A 13,088-nucleotide genomic window follows, 5' to 3' on the forward strand; every position below is an offset into this window, starting at 1 on the left:
TTGGTAGTAATTGTCTAGGCTGTTAGGAATAAAAAGTCCCCAAAGAAACCTTACCAGTTCCATTTGTTACTAAAAGCCAGAGCCTTTTTAGTCTCTTGACAGACTCATCCTTGCTAGAGGCCAGAGATGCTAGAAGTATTTGGGGCCTAATTTATGATCTGGTTTCCTAACTGATTTTAGAGTTATCTTTTCGGAGCTGGAAATGTTTTAGTAGTCACAGAGGCCCTTTATGGGGAAATTCTTTCAGGTCAAGAGAACAGACTCAATTAGCCTAGGTAGAGACCTAGCATTACAGGAATGCCAAAAAGGGGAGCCACTCTCAGGATGGGAGATGACATTAAGTTGTGCCAAAGAGCTAAGTCGAGCAGGTAGTCTTTTACTGAGATGCTGTACTTTTACTTCTCCAAATTCCTGTCCCTGGTCGAGTAGTTCTCAGGGCTACTAAAATGTTGCTTCTTAAGTCTACCCACTTTTCTGAATAATTCCTTTTATTCTCTCCAGCTCTGATCTCTATGTTTCCTTACTCCCTCTCTCTCTAATTCATCCCTCGCTCTGATGTGACTGGTTGTCCACAGTCTGACTTCTGTGCTGCCTCCAACTGTGTAACTTTTTCTTTCTTTCCTTTAGTCCCTCCCCCTCCAGGTAGCTGTTGAGATTTATAGCTGACCTCCCCTGGAGGCATTTTTTCTTTTAAACTGATAAAATTATTCTACAACTTCCCTTTCCATATATTTTTAAATTCTTTTGTTACTGTGTCTAGGAATGCCAAAAGCAACACAAATTTCTGCTGTGCCACCAACACGATCACTCTCAAGTTGTATGCCTTCAGTATTTACTTGTTATCTCCATACTGGTTCAATTTAAGGCTAATGTGGCTATTATCCTAACCTGTAAGGATATTGTACCATCTGCCACAAGAAGCAAATTCGGAGATCATTTGACAAGCTGAAAACACATTTGAGTGGTGTTGGGCCAAATAATCACACATAATTGCCACCATTGTTGAGGTTCTTCAAAATACCCATGCACATTGTTATGTTCACAAAAGGGAAAAAGAAAAAAGGAAGGGGGCAGGGAGGAGAGGGAGTACAGAAGTGTGAACGAGCTTGACCACTTCAGAAATAAAAGGACTAATCTGATGTGATTGTATTGTATTTGGTGAGAGAAGTTTATCCTGGTGTGGCATTGAGACTTGTACTATACTACCTGAGTTATGAGGTCATTATGTTTCATAAATTAGTATTCAAGTGTGAATATACACAGAAATAAGCATATAATCCAAGCAACCAAGCATGACCAAAACTGACCTAAAACTTACATTTTTGTATTAAAAAAAAATAGGGTAGCTCTTATAATTACATACATGTATATATCCTGCTTGCCACTCCCTGTCCTATTCTACTTTCTGTTGCTATGACAAACACAAAGACCAAAAACAACTCCACCAACTCAAGATAGGAACCTGGAGGCAAGACCTGAAGCAGAAACCAAAGTGAAATGCTGTTCACTAGCTTGTTTGACTTGACTTACCCAGGGCTTCTTGTCCAGGAATGGTTTTGCACATAGAAGGATGGGCCCTTCCACATGAACCAGCAAACAAGGAAACATCCTACAAACATGCCAACATGTCAATCAGAAGAACACAATTTCTTCTTCTGGGTTTGTCTAAGTTTGTGTCAAGTAAACGAAAACTATCTAAGACAGCTCCTCATTTTCCCTTACCTGCCTCCTAACTCGGTCAAACTTCCTCTTCCAAAATGATGACTTTTGGTCTTAATTGGAGACTCATTTATCTTAACCAAGGTTATCAGTGGAACTATTAGATTGAGTCTGTCCAATGAAACCTGGTAATGTCACCATTAAAACCCCATAGGAAGTCTGCTTCCTCTTTTACTTCCCTTTCTTCTTCACAAATGAAAATTGTCTTCCTTATTAATGTTACAACTATCATGTTCTGAATTATAAGTGTATCATCTACCCTGTTAAATATATGCTTTTCAATCAATTCCCCAATGAGTGTATGCGGTATGTGTTAAAACAACAACAAATCTTCTAGTCTTATGTAAAACTAAATTGAGGCTGAGGGTGTGTAGAAAACTTGTCTAAGACAGTGCAAATGGAGAAGGGATTATGAATTGACTCTAAGTTCTTTTCAACATGTTTGGCATATTGCTCAAGATCTTTCTTTAGGACAGAATAAATAAATCCTTGCTATGATAGGACCAGATTGCAAATGAGTCAATTTTTCCAATCAGAAATCAACGTGTGGCTTTCCTTCAAGAAACCTACCTCTCTTGGTTGAAATCTAAGTATTACGATTCAAGAAGAAAGAGCTTCGTCTGGTCCTGATACTGGGCACAGGTATGTCTGTTCCTGTGGTGAGGTCAGAGGCTCATGCTGAGATGCTTAGAAATAGCAGTCACTGCACCTGCATCTGCATTAGAATTCTTACCTAGATCTCAGCTCAGTGCTGCTGTGTGAAGCTTCAAAAGTGTATCTTTCCATCAGCTTTCACTCTGCAAGTTTTAGTCGAATGTGCAAGGAGTTTCTTTAGGTGCTCAGGAAAATTCAAATTGGGATACTTTTAGAGCATGGGGGAGATGTGAAATATCTACCCACCTCACTGTTAGGCAATATTGAAGGCAAATAATGCTAAGAGCTCAGATTTAAAAAAAAATTGTGAACATCTCCTTCCCAGTCTTGCTGGAGTTGGTGAGCTCCCATTAGCTCAGGTAAACTGCTTCAGTGGATGAGCCCCTCATGGTCTTGACCTCTTTACTCATATTCTCATTCCTTCTACTCTTCAACTGGACTTTGGGAGCTCAGTCAAGTGTTCTGATGTGGGACTCTGCCTCTATTTCTATCTGTTGCTGGAGCAAGGTTCCATGGTGATATTTAAGATAGGACCCCAAGCTAGTCCCTCTGAATGTGATTGAGAGTTGTATGGCTGGGGCAGACTGAGGGGCCACAGGCAGTGGCAATAAGATTTGTCTCTGCTGCATGTACTGGATTGTTGGGATCCTATTCTCTTTGGATGTATACCTTGCTTAGCCGAGATGTAATGGGGAGGACCTTGTACCTTCCACAGGGCAAGGTGCCTTGCCCTCTCTTAGGATTGGACGGGGTAGGGTATGTACAGGGAATGGGAGGAGAGGAGGGAGTGGAAATTTGGATTGGTATTTTTTTAAAAAAAAATCTAATAAAAAAGGAAAAAAAGAACATAGAATAAAAAAAAACAAAATTGAGACAAAAAATTGTGAACATCTAGGGTAACATAATACTACCTGTGAAGTCACATTTGTACAGTACTTATCTACAAATTTTTCTGGCAGCTTCCTCTACCGTAAACAATTGTTACATGAAACAACTTTTACTGGTCTTAACTGTTTCGAGAAAGTGAAATAGCTTTCACAGAACTCTATTAGCATTGTACAAATGTTCTGTGTTATTTGCAGTTATTAAACTCTTGCAGTACCTAAACTCTAAGTCAAGATTTGCTATAGGAAAATCCATATATAGGAAAAACATATTATATATGACATTTGATAGCATATACTATCAGGCATTCCCTTAGGGGTCTGGAAACATGTATTCTTCAGGTCATGGAGGACTATAGTGGATTAATTACTAGTTTTAGATACAATAGACATAGGTATAAATTCTAGATCCTTGACCAAAGCAGATTGGAAAGTAAAATAAATTACTAAATCTATGTCTTTGTTTACAAAACAGAAAGAAAATTTATACTTTATACTGAAATGAATTGGGATTTCCCTCTAAACTACGCCCATATTCCCAAATATTGTTTATAAATGTTTGTTTATATTTAAAGGGGGATATGATATAGAGATTTGCATTGGTATGGATCTTGGTTTATTGATGCGAATTTAAGATCAATCTTGTTATATGTATATTTCTGCTCTTAAATAAGGTATAGTGATTGTGTAGTTCACTTAAAAATGTAATGTATAATTAAGAAATATAGGTTAATAGATAGTCATCTGTAATAGTCAAACTTGTAGTCATGTTAGTTAGATTTTCTAGATGTACAGAGATGTATTTTAGATGGATAGGTATTCTTCAAATCTTTCAGAGACCTTCAGAATATGGCATTTAAAATGTCTTAAAAATTTAAGGCTTGCCGGGTGGTGGTGGCACATGCCTTTAATCCCATCACTGTGGAGGCAGAGACAGGTGGGTCTTGTGAGTTCAAGGCCAGCTTGGTATACAAGAGCTAGTTTCAGGCCAGGCTCCAAAGCTACTGAGAAACCTGAGAAACCATGTCTTGAAAAACAAAAAAAAACAAAAACCAAAACCAAACAAACAAACAAACAAACAAAAACAAAACAAAAAACTTAGGACTTATCATGACAATGAGACACATCTGCTCCTGGCAGCACCAATCTACTTCAAGAGGAAGATGGGCATCAAAGAAGCTCTTTATGGAGCTGCTTAGCCATTTGGGCAAGAAACTACTCTTGCCTGGACTGCTTAATGAACTGGACATGCAGGACCCACAGAGAAATGACTGCTGAACTTACCTAAAGGTGAGACGGTCCTTTGGGGTTCCTACTTCAAAAATAGACTGCCAGACATTCTGCAGGAGACAGAAGAAAGTGACTGACGCACAAGCTACCAATATAGGCAGACCTGTCTTTAAAATTTCCTGCTTCATGGAAAAGACTGTTGAATACTGTGGGCCTGTAGGCTGAAGATTAGATGCCCCAACAGCACAGAAGAACTTTGGGTGATTTGGACCTTGAGATTTCTGTCCGGTGCTCCAATGTGGAGCACAAGCAAGGAACTCAGGACCGCGAGGGGTACACCCACACACTGAGACAATGGGGATGTTCTATCGGGAACTCACCAAGGCCAGCTGGCCTGGGTCTGAAAAAGCGTGGGATAAAACCGGACTTGAGGAACATAGCGGACAATGAGAACTACTGCGAACTCAAGAACAATGGCAATGGGTTTTTGATCCTACTGCACGTATTGGCTTTGGGGGAGCCTAGGCAGTTTGGATGCTCACCTTACTAGACCTGGATGGAGGTGGGTGGTCCTTGGACTTCCCACAGTTCAGGGAACCCTGATTGCTCTTCGAGCTGATGAGTAAGGGAGACTTGATCGGGGGAGGGGGGGAAATGGGAGGCGGGGGCGGGGAGGAGGCAGAAATCCTTAATAAATAAATAAATTTAAAAAAAAAAAAGAACTTTGGGTGACTGTCCAGGCAGTGAGATGTCTGTCAATTCTAGAGTTTTGGAAGTTGCTTAGGTAATATTATATCCTCCTGGAGTCTTTGATGGAGTTGAGGAATTTATAGTTATAGTTTTTATTAGTTATGATAAAAGATAAAGTAGATATAAATATTGTAACTGTAATTATTACTGAATACCTGTTTTGTTATATGTAATTTTACATTGTTAAAGATAAAGGCTTCCTTTTTCTTTTAACAGAAAAGGGGATGTGATGTAGTATTCCCCTCCATATGCTGTGAATACCGTTGGTTTTAATAAAGAAACTTTTTGGGCCTGTGCAGGGAATAGAGGTAGGCAGGGAAAATTAAACGGAATGTTGGGAGAAAGGAGGCAGAGGCAGAGAGAAGCCATATAGCCTTGCCTGAGCCAGAGGGAACATTAGCCAGTAAGCCACAGCCATGTGGAGACACACAGATTAATAAAAATGGGTTAAATTAATATGTAAGAGTTAGCCAATAAGAAGCTAGAGCTAATGGGCCAAGCAGTGATTTAAATAATACAATTTCTGTGTGATTATTTTGGGGCTGAGCAATCAGGAACTAACTAGCAGCATCCCTCCTACACTGGAAAAATAAACAAAATAATGTATGTAGTGTGTGCATGCTCATATCACCCATGGAATGCTGAGGGAACTCTTTGAACAGTGTCCTTTGTTTTCTTTCTTACTTACAATTTTGGAATAAAAGACAAGGTTATATACAAGAGCTTCCAAGGCTAGAAAGAGCCAGGCTATTTCTTAAGTCAGGAATGTGCTTTATTTGATTAGAAAAGAGAAGAAGGATTCATTAACGGAATGAAACAACCAGCGAAACTAAAAAGTAACAAAACATGAATTGTTTATGGATTATCACTGCTTACTGGCAAGAAGGTGCTTTGCTTCTTCTCTGCGATGAAACACACAAGCAAGAGCAACTTAAAGGAAAAGGTTTGTTTTGGATCCTAGTCCATCATGTCCTGGAAGACAAAATTGGTGTGGGATTCCCTTTTGTATAAATTCAATTTTTTTTTTTTTACCATTCGTTAATAAAGAAACTGCTTTTGGCCAATGGTTTAACAGAATATAGACAGAATGGAAAAGATATAGAGAGAGAGTAGGTGGAGTCAAGGAGAGATGCCATGTAGCCAATGAAGAAGAAGGGCGCCCACATGCCTGTACCTGTAAACCACAAGCCTTGTGTTAAAATACAAAATAATGGAAACAGGTTAATTTAAAATATAAGAGCTAGCTAGCAATATGCTTAAGTGATTGACTAAGCAGTGTTTTAATCAATACAGTTTCTGTGTGGCTATTTTGGGTCTGGCCAGCCAGGAACAAACCAGTAGCCTTTGCCTACACAAAGTGACAGACAGAGTTTGAAGCAGCTGAATACATCACACCCACTGTCAGGAAAGAGAGAATATCAGATGCATGCTGCTCAGCTTCCTCCTCCACTTAAACAGTCAAGGATTCCAGGTGAGGAATGCCACCACCCACAGTGGGTAAGTGTTCAGACATCAGTTAATGCAATAAAGATAACCCCAAATGGTATGCCTGAGGCTCATCTCTCGAATGAGTCTAGGATATTGTCATGTTGAAGATTAGCAGAAACCATAGGAAAAGGATGCTGATTTGGAAAGCGAGTCTGAGACTAGGAAAGAAGATCATGGCACTGGACTAAAGAGCTTTTGTAAATAGCTGAGGGGTAGGAGAGGCTACTCTAGAGCATGAGGATGTCATATGTCATGGCGCTATGACCAGGTATGTGTTCAGTAAACCAGAATAAATCACCACTGGGGACTGATTGGAAGAATAAACAACTAGAAACTAAGAGATCACAAAGCAGTGAGAAAAACGGACCAAGCCAATTGCTTGAGTGACTAGATTCAATCAGTGACCATACAGATGAGGTAATTAGGCCAATAAGACAGCAGTTGAGGAAAAAAAAAGTTTTGAGATAGGTGCAAACCTTACAGTGCCAGAGGTTGGGATATAGCTCAATTGATAAAATACTTGTTTTACAAGCATAAGGACTTGAGATGGCAGAGAATCACATGCTTACAATCCAGATCTGGCAAGATCAAGTGGGTAGATAACTGTAACTTGCTGTCTAGTCAGTCTAGTATAGTCACCAGCCTCCAAGGTGACAGATACTGTCCTACAAAGAGAGCTGCATGGCATGCAGCTGAGGTGACTTCCAGCTGCCATTTGGACATAAGTGCACATACCTAAGCACACATAGAAGCAAGAAAAACACTGACATTTTGATTTCCAAAGTGAGAACAGAGGGATATCATGTATAGACATAATCATATTGGAGGATGCAATAAGAATTAAAGCTATGTTTTGGTTTTAGTTTAAGTTTAACAACAGAAGTATATAAAAGTAGAAGTCAGATAGAAAGAAATATGACTGAAGGTCTCAGGAGGGACAGATTCCTGTGTACCCAGAAGTCATCAAAGAATTCAGAGGATTACATGAGGAAATATCAAGTTGATGTAAGAAGTCTTAGGGCTTTGTGTCTGAAATACATAAGCAGAAAACATTTGACACTGAGAGCAATCTTAGCAGTGGGATGAGAAGCCCAAGTAAAACATGTGGTCAATGAAAGCAATAAATCAAAGGAATTTTTCAAAAGTGGGCTAAGAAACCAAAATGTCAGAGATGAACAAAATAAGTATTACAGTTAGCTGAATAATAAGCACAGAAAGTAAACTATTATTGACTCTATTAGTCAGATTTTTAAAAAAAAATAATCACTGTGGCAACATACCTGATAACAATAGGAAAAGAAAAATGTAAATTTTGACTCACAATTTTGAAAACTTTTATTCAAGTTCCAATAACTTTGCCATTTGGGGCCTGAGTGAGGCAGAATATTATAGTGTTGTAAGTCACTACATGAAGCGAGCACATTCAGGGACAGACTTTCATCTTAATTTGTCATCAAAATATCTTTTGTTATTTTCAGGAAATCTAAAGAAAAGTTAACATGTCCATGGTTATTCTTGACTACCATCTTTATGAGGGTCAGGATATAAATTGAGCATGTCCAAAAGTGTTCCTGTCTGCTATTTCAGCCATTTCAAAATAGGCTTCATAAATTGAGCTGTGTATGTCCAAATATGAGTTAGCCATCTTCCCTTTATGACCTAAGACCTTAAGGAATCATGCTCAAAGATGTTGTACCCCTGAAGTGCTATGTATAAAATCCCAGAATAAAAGATCCGCAGTTCATTTGTTGAAGACTAATGCTACTTTGGACATAATTTATGTGCTTTCTCTGCTGCAGGAAAGGGTTTTAAAAATCTTTCTACTATTATTTAGTTACGTTTATTTTTAATTTTCACTTAACACAGCATTCCATTTGATTATAATGGAATTATAGGGCATATTATGAAGTTATCAATAAATTAATCCATTGATAAGAGTAATATAATCCAATCTACTATCAATGCACACAGCTGAAAATCAAGCAGCTTTCTGTTCACTGTCCAATCTCCTTACACTTTCATTTTCTTATTTTATTTCTCATGAAAAATTATATTTTGAAGAACACACTGTACCACTTCATGAATATTTTTTTTCTTTGTGTTAACCCATAATGTCCTCAAATATTAGTAAAATCTTAGTGTCTCAATTTTTAGAGTAGGATGTCAGTCTGTAGGTGGATTTTAACCTCTCTTTCATAGTCTTATGTTTCCACTTTCTAAAATATTTATATAACTCCCTCTCTTGTCTTTTTTCTTTGCCCCTTTCCTTCCCAAATCACAGATGATGACATAGTGTCAAACTTCATACTGTAAATAGAAACAACACCCAATGCCCTTCAAATTTCCACTTCCTAGTCTGTCCCATCATTTGGACTTGCTGCCAAACTTCTCCCTATCTTTCAGCTGAGATAAAATATGTGGTCTGATTTTGACAGACGTGCTAGGCAATATGAAAGTAACAGAAGTCAAAGATAAATTTCTAATTGAGCCATTGAATATTCAATGGAAGTGCTGTATAAATGATGGAACATTTTCACATAATGTATTTATGTTCTCTGCTTATGTACTTTATTTTCTTTACAATGTTCATTGTTGTGTAAAATACCCTTGTTATGATGTTTGTTTTTAATAGGCATTATCTCTTTTCAATTATAAAGTTTCCAGCAGAGCTCTTGCCTCTCTTATTCCCTGATGCTTCTTAAGGAACTAAACAATGTTTCAACAGAAAAGGCTATTTTTTCCAGCATTTATAAAATAAAAAATAAGAAGAAGAAAAGGATCATTTATTTCTCTTAGTTGAGAATGACACCTGAGAGGATATAGTAGAGTAATACTACAGTAATAGGCTTTCAGATTGTTTTGCCTATGTTTTAAGGCTACATCCTACTCCATGGGTTTTTCCTATCAATCCAATGCTTAATTCATAATGGATACTTACTGTTTCATTAAGTAACTATAACAAATAACGGAAGCGAATTTTGGAAGAGGCAAGTATTAAAGCAGTCTAAATAAATGTTCAGCAATAACATACAATAAGTTCCATGTGCTGAGGCATGGTGTCACATAGAGGTAAAGGCAGGAAGATCAGAAGTTCAAGGCCAAGGTTTGCTTCATAGTTCAAATCTTAGCTTGTGGCAAAAGATGAAGAGAGATAGGGATGGATAGATAGATAGATAGATAGACAGACAGACAGACAGGGAGAGAAGGAGACAAAGAACGAAAAAGACAAGACAAAAGTAAAGCAAATAGCACATATTATGGGCTTCCTATAAAATACCAGCCTCATTAGCAAGTGAATGATCCCGAACATGCACACACAAACACACACACAAAGAGAGAGAGAATAAAAATAAATACATACATGAATAAGTTTCAACATCAAGAAGACTAAATTTACAAGGATTTAAAAAGGTCATCTGTCTTAGGATTCTTTGTTATCAGCAACCAAGGTCACACTATGTGAGTTAAGAAGCCACAGATTAAGAAATTAAAAATTAATAAATGCACATTTTTCCATTAGCTTTATATAGGTCCCCAAGTCTCATTTATAGCCACCCAATTAAATAGAATGATGATTCTGTGGTGTCAGTCTCCCAATGATCATTCTCTGGATGAAGGACTCTATGCAATGTTCAGGTATATTAGCAGCAAGGCTGGATTTTACTCATTTCTACACAAGCAATGACAGTAACTAGCATGTGGGGATGAAGCACTGGCCAGAAAGAATGAATAACTCCTTGTCAAATATGAACCTGCCATAGAGCAAAATTTCAGGTCTTCCAGAGAAAAAATGGAAATAGGAGAGCATACATGCATGCAACATTGTCAGAAAGAGAGTTCTAAGTATCTTGCAATATTATCCTGGTATTATATAGAAGTCATTTGAACAACAAACATTAATTGGGTAAAACAGGCTTTAAGATTGTTTTCTTTTGGCCTGTCACCTATCACGAAATAGATAGTGTTTTTCCTGTAAATCATATTCTCCCTCCTCCAACATTATTGTGTTTGAAGATAAAATCTTTGAGAACCAATTAGGGTTACATTAGGTCCTGCAAGTGTGGCATTTAGAAATGGAGTCATGCCCATTTAAAAACTGAACTAAAGATTTTTTTTATGTCTTTCTATCTCTATTTATTGCCACTTATCTAATCATGTATCAACTTTCTTTTCCTTTTTTTTTTCTCTCCCCTTATCCATGAGATAGTAAATTAAGAAGACATCTATCTGCAAAATAAGAAATGGTTCTTTTTTAAATTTATTTATTTATTTATTAAAGATTTCTGCCTCCTCCCCGCCACCGCCTCCTATTTCCCTCCCCCTCCCCCAATCAAGTCCCCCTCTCTCATCAGCTCGAAGAGCAATCAGGGTTCCCTGACCTGTGAGAAGTCCAAGGACCACCCACCTCCATCCAGGTCTAGTAAGGTGAGCATCCAAACTGCCTAGGCTCCCCCAAAGCCAGTACGTGCAGTAGGATCAAAAACCCATTGCCATTGTTCTTGAGTTCTCAGTAGTCCTCATTGTCCGCTATGTTCAGCAAATCCGGTTTTATCCCATGGATGGAAACAGAAAACACTATCCTGAGTGAGGTAAGCCAGACCCAAAAAGAGGAACATGGGATGTACTCACTCATATTTGGTTTCTAGACATAAATAAAGGACATTGGGCCTATAATTCACGATCCTAGAGAAGCTAAATAAGAAGGTGAATCCAAAGACAAACATATAGGCATCCTCCTGAATATTAACCTTCATGAGGCGATGAAAGGAGACAGAGACAGAGACCCACATTGGAGCACCAGACTGAAATCTCAAGGTCCAAATCAGGAGCAGAAGGAGAGAGAGCACGAGCAAGGAACTCAGGACCGCGAGGGGTGCACCCACATACTGAGACAATGGGGATGTTCTATCGGGAACTCACCAAGGCCAGCTGCCCCGGGTCTGAAAAAGAAATGGTTCTTAAGACAGTATCTTGGTTCAAGACGATGTGAACCTCTCTGTGTATGAGCAGTGAGGATTGAATTTTGCTGTTGTCTGAGCCATTCTAGCCTATGGCAGGTTATTATGGGAGACCAAACTTATTAAGATGTAGCTTTTAAAATTCTTTCTCTGCCATTTATAAATACATACATTTTGAAGAAACGGCTTCTGTTTTCTGAGATTGTATTCTACAGTGTTAGAGATAGAAATAATCCCTCTGTAGTTATAACAGAGTCTAACATGCCACACCAAAAAAAGAGTTAGAAGTTGTTATAGCAAGACCAGAAAGTGACAGCTCTAAGGCAGATTTAATAATCAGTTAAAACAGAAAAATTAAGATGTAACCAATCCTGTCTGATGACAAACAACCAGACCTAAAAGGAAATTATTTAGGAAATATTCTATAGAGTGATAAACTGCACAGTGGAGATGGGAGGAGTACCAGGTTTGGGCCTCTGGAAGGTCTCCACTGTGCCCGAAATACAATCAGTATTAAACCCAGGGCCTGAAAATGAGATCTTGGCCATAAAGGATGGGCAAAAAAAGAGGCTGCAGTCAGCAGTCATGTGTCTTTCCATGTCTAACTCTTCATGGTAAATATGTTTAGGAAAAGGAAAGGATAGGAAGTTTCAGTTCTCCACTAGCTGTTCTAGATGTGAAGAGAAGGAGGGACTTGGGGGAAATAGAGAATAATTAATTATACATGTCCAGAGGCATGATAAGGTGGTAATTTACTGGGGGCTGATGAACGCATAGATATTTTCAATGGAAAGTGGGTACTTTTTTCAGAATATATTTGGCTATTGTATAGTTGTGAAATGCTTGGGCCAAGAGCTACACAAAGAAGACAAATTAAAAAAAATTAAAGTCTTAGTATCAGTAACAAGCTCTGCTTCGTTGACCATTAGAGGTAGATCGGATCTTTCTCCAGTAAAAAGATATTTTATTGTGTCTCTTAGTAGATGTTTCTAAACCAAAATAAATACTTCTCCAGAAACAGTTTACATTCAGAGACATTTGTTCAGCAGATTTATAGCTAACCCACATTTTGTGAAATGTGTTTCTTTGTGATGAGGAAGGAGGTGAAGACCAGGACTGTGAGGGTAAAGAACTTCCCACAGGGAAGTTTAGGTAGAGAACTTAGTTTTGAAAAGATATAAGTTACATTGTTTAAATTTGCTGAGGAAATGCATTAAATGGACTGCCAACACAGATACCAGGTGATAAATCTTCGATAAAATGCTTCCTTACCTCATTCCCTAAAGTTGCATAGCAATCATCTGAGTATAGATAAGATGGGCGTATCTTCTGTCCAGAAAGAAAGAAAGACTGTGTACAAAGTCTCAGAAATAAAACTGGATTTGAAGGATAGAAAGTAGTTGGG

This window comes from Microtus oregoni, unplaced genomic scaffold (genome assembly GCF_018167655.1).
Source record: "Microtus oregoni isolate MIOR12 unplaced genomic scaffold, Mior012 000012F_ref0000307, whole genome shotgun sequence".
NCBI classification, from domain to species: Eukaryota; Metazoa; Chordata; class Mammalia; order Rodentia; family Cricetidae; genus Microtus; species Microtus oregoni.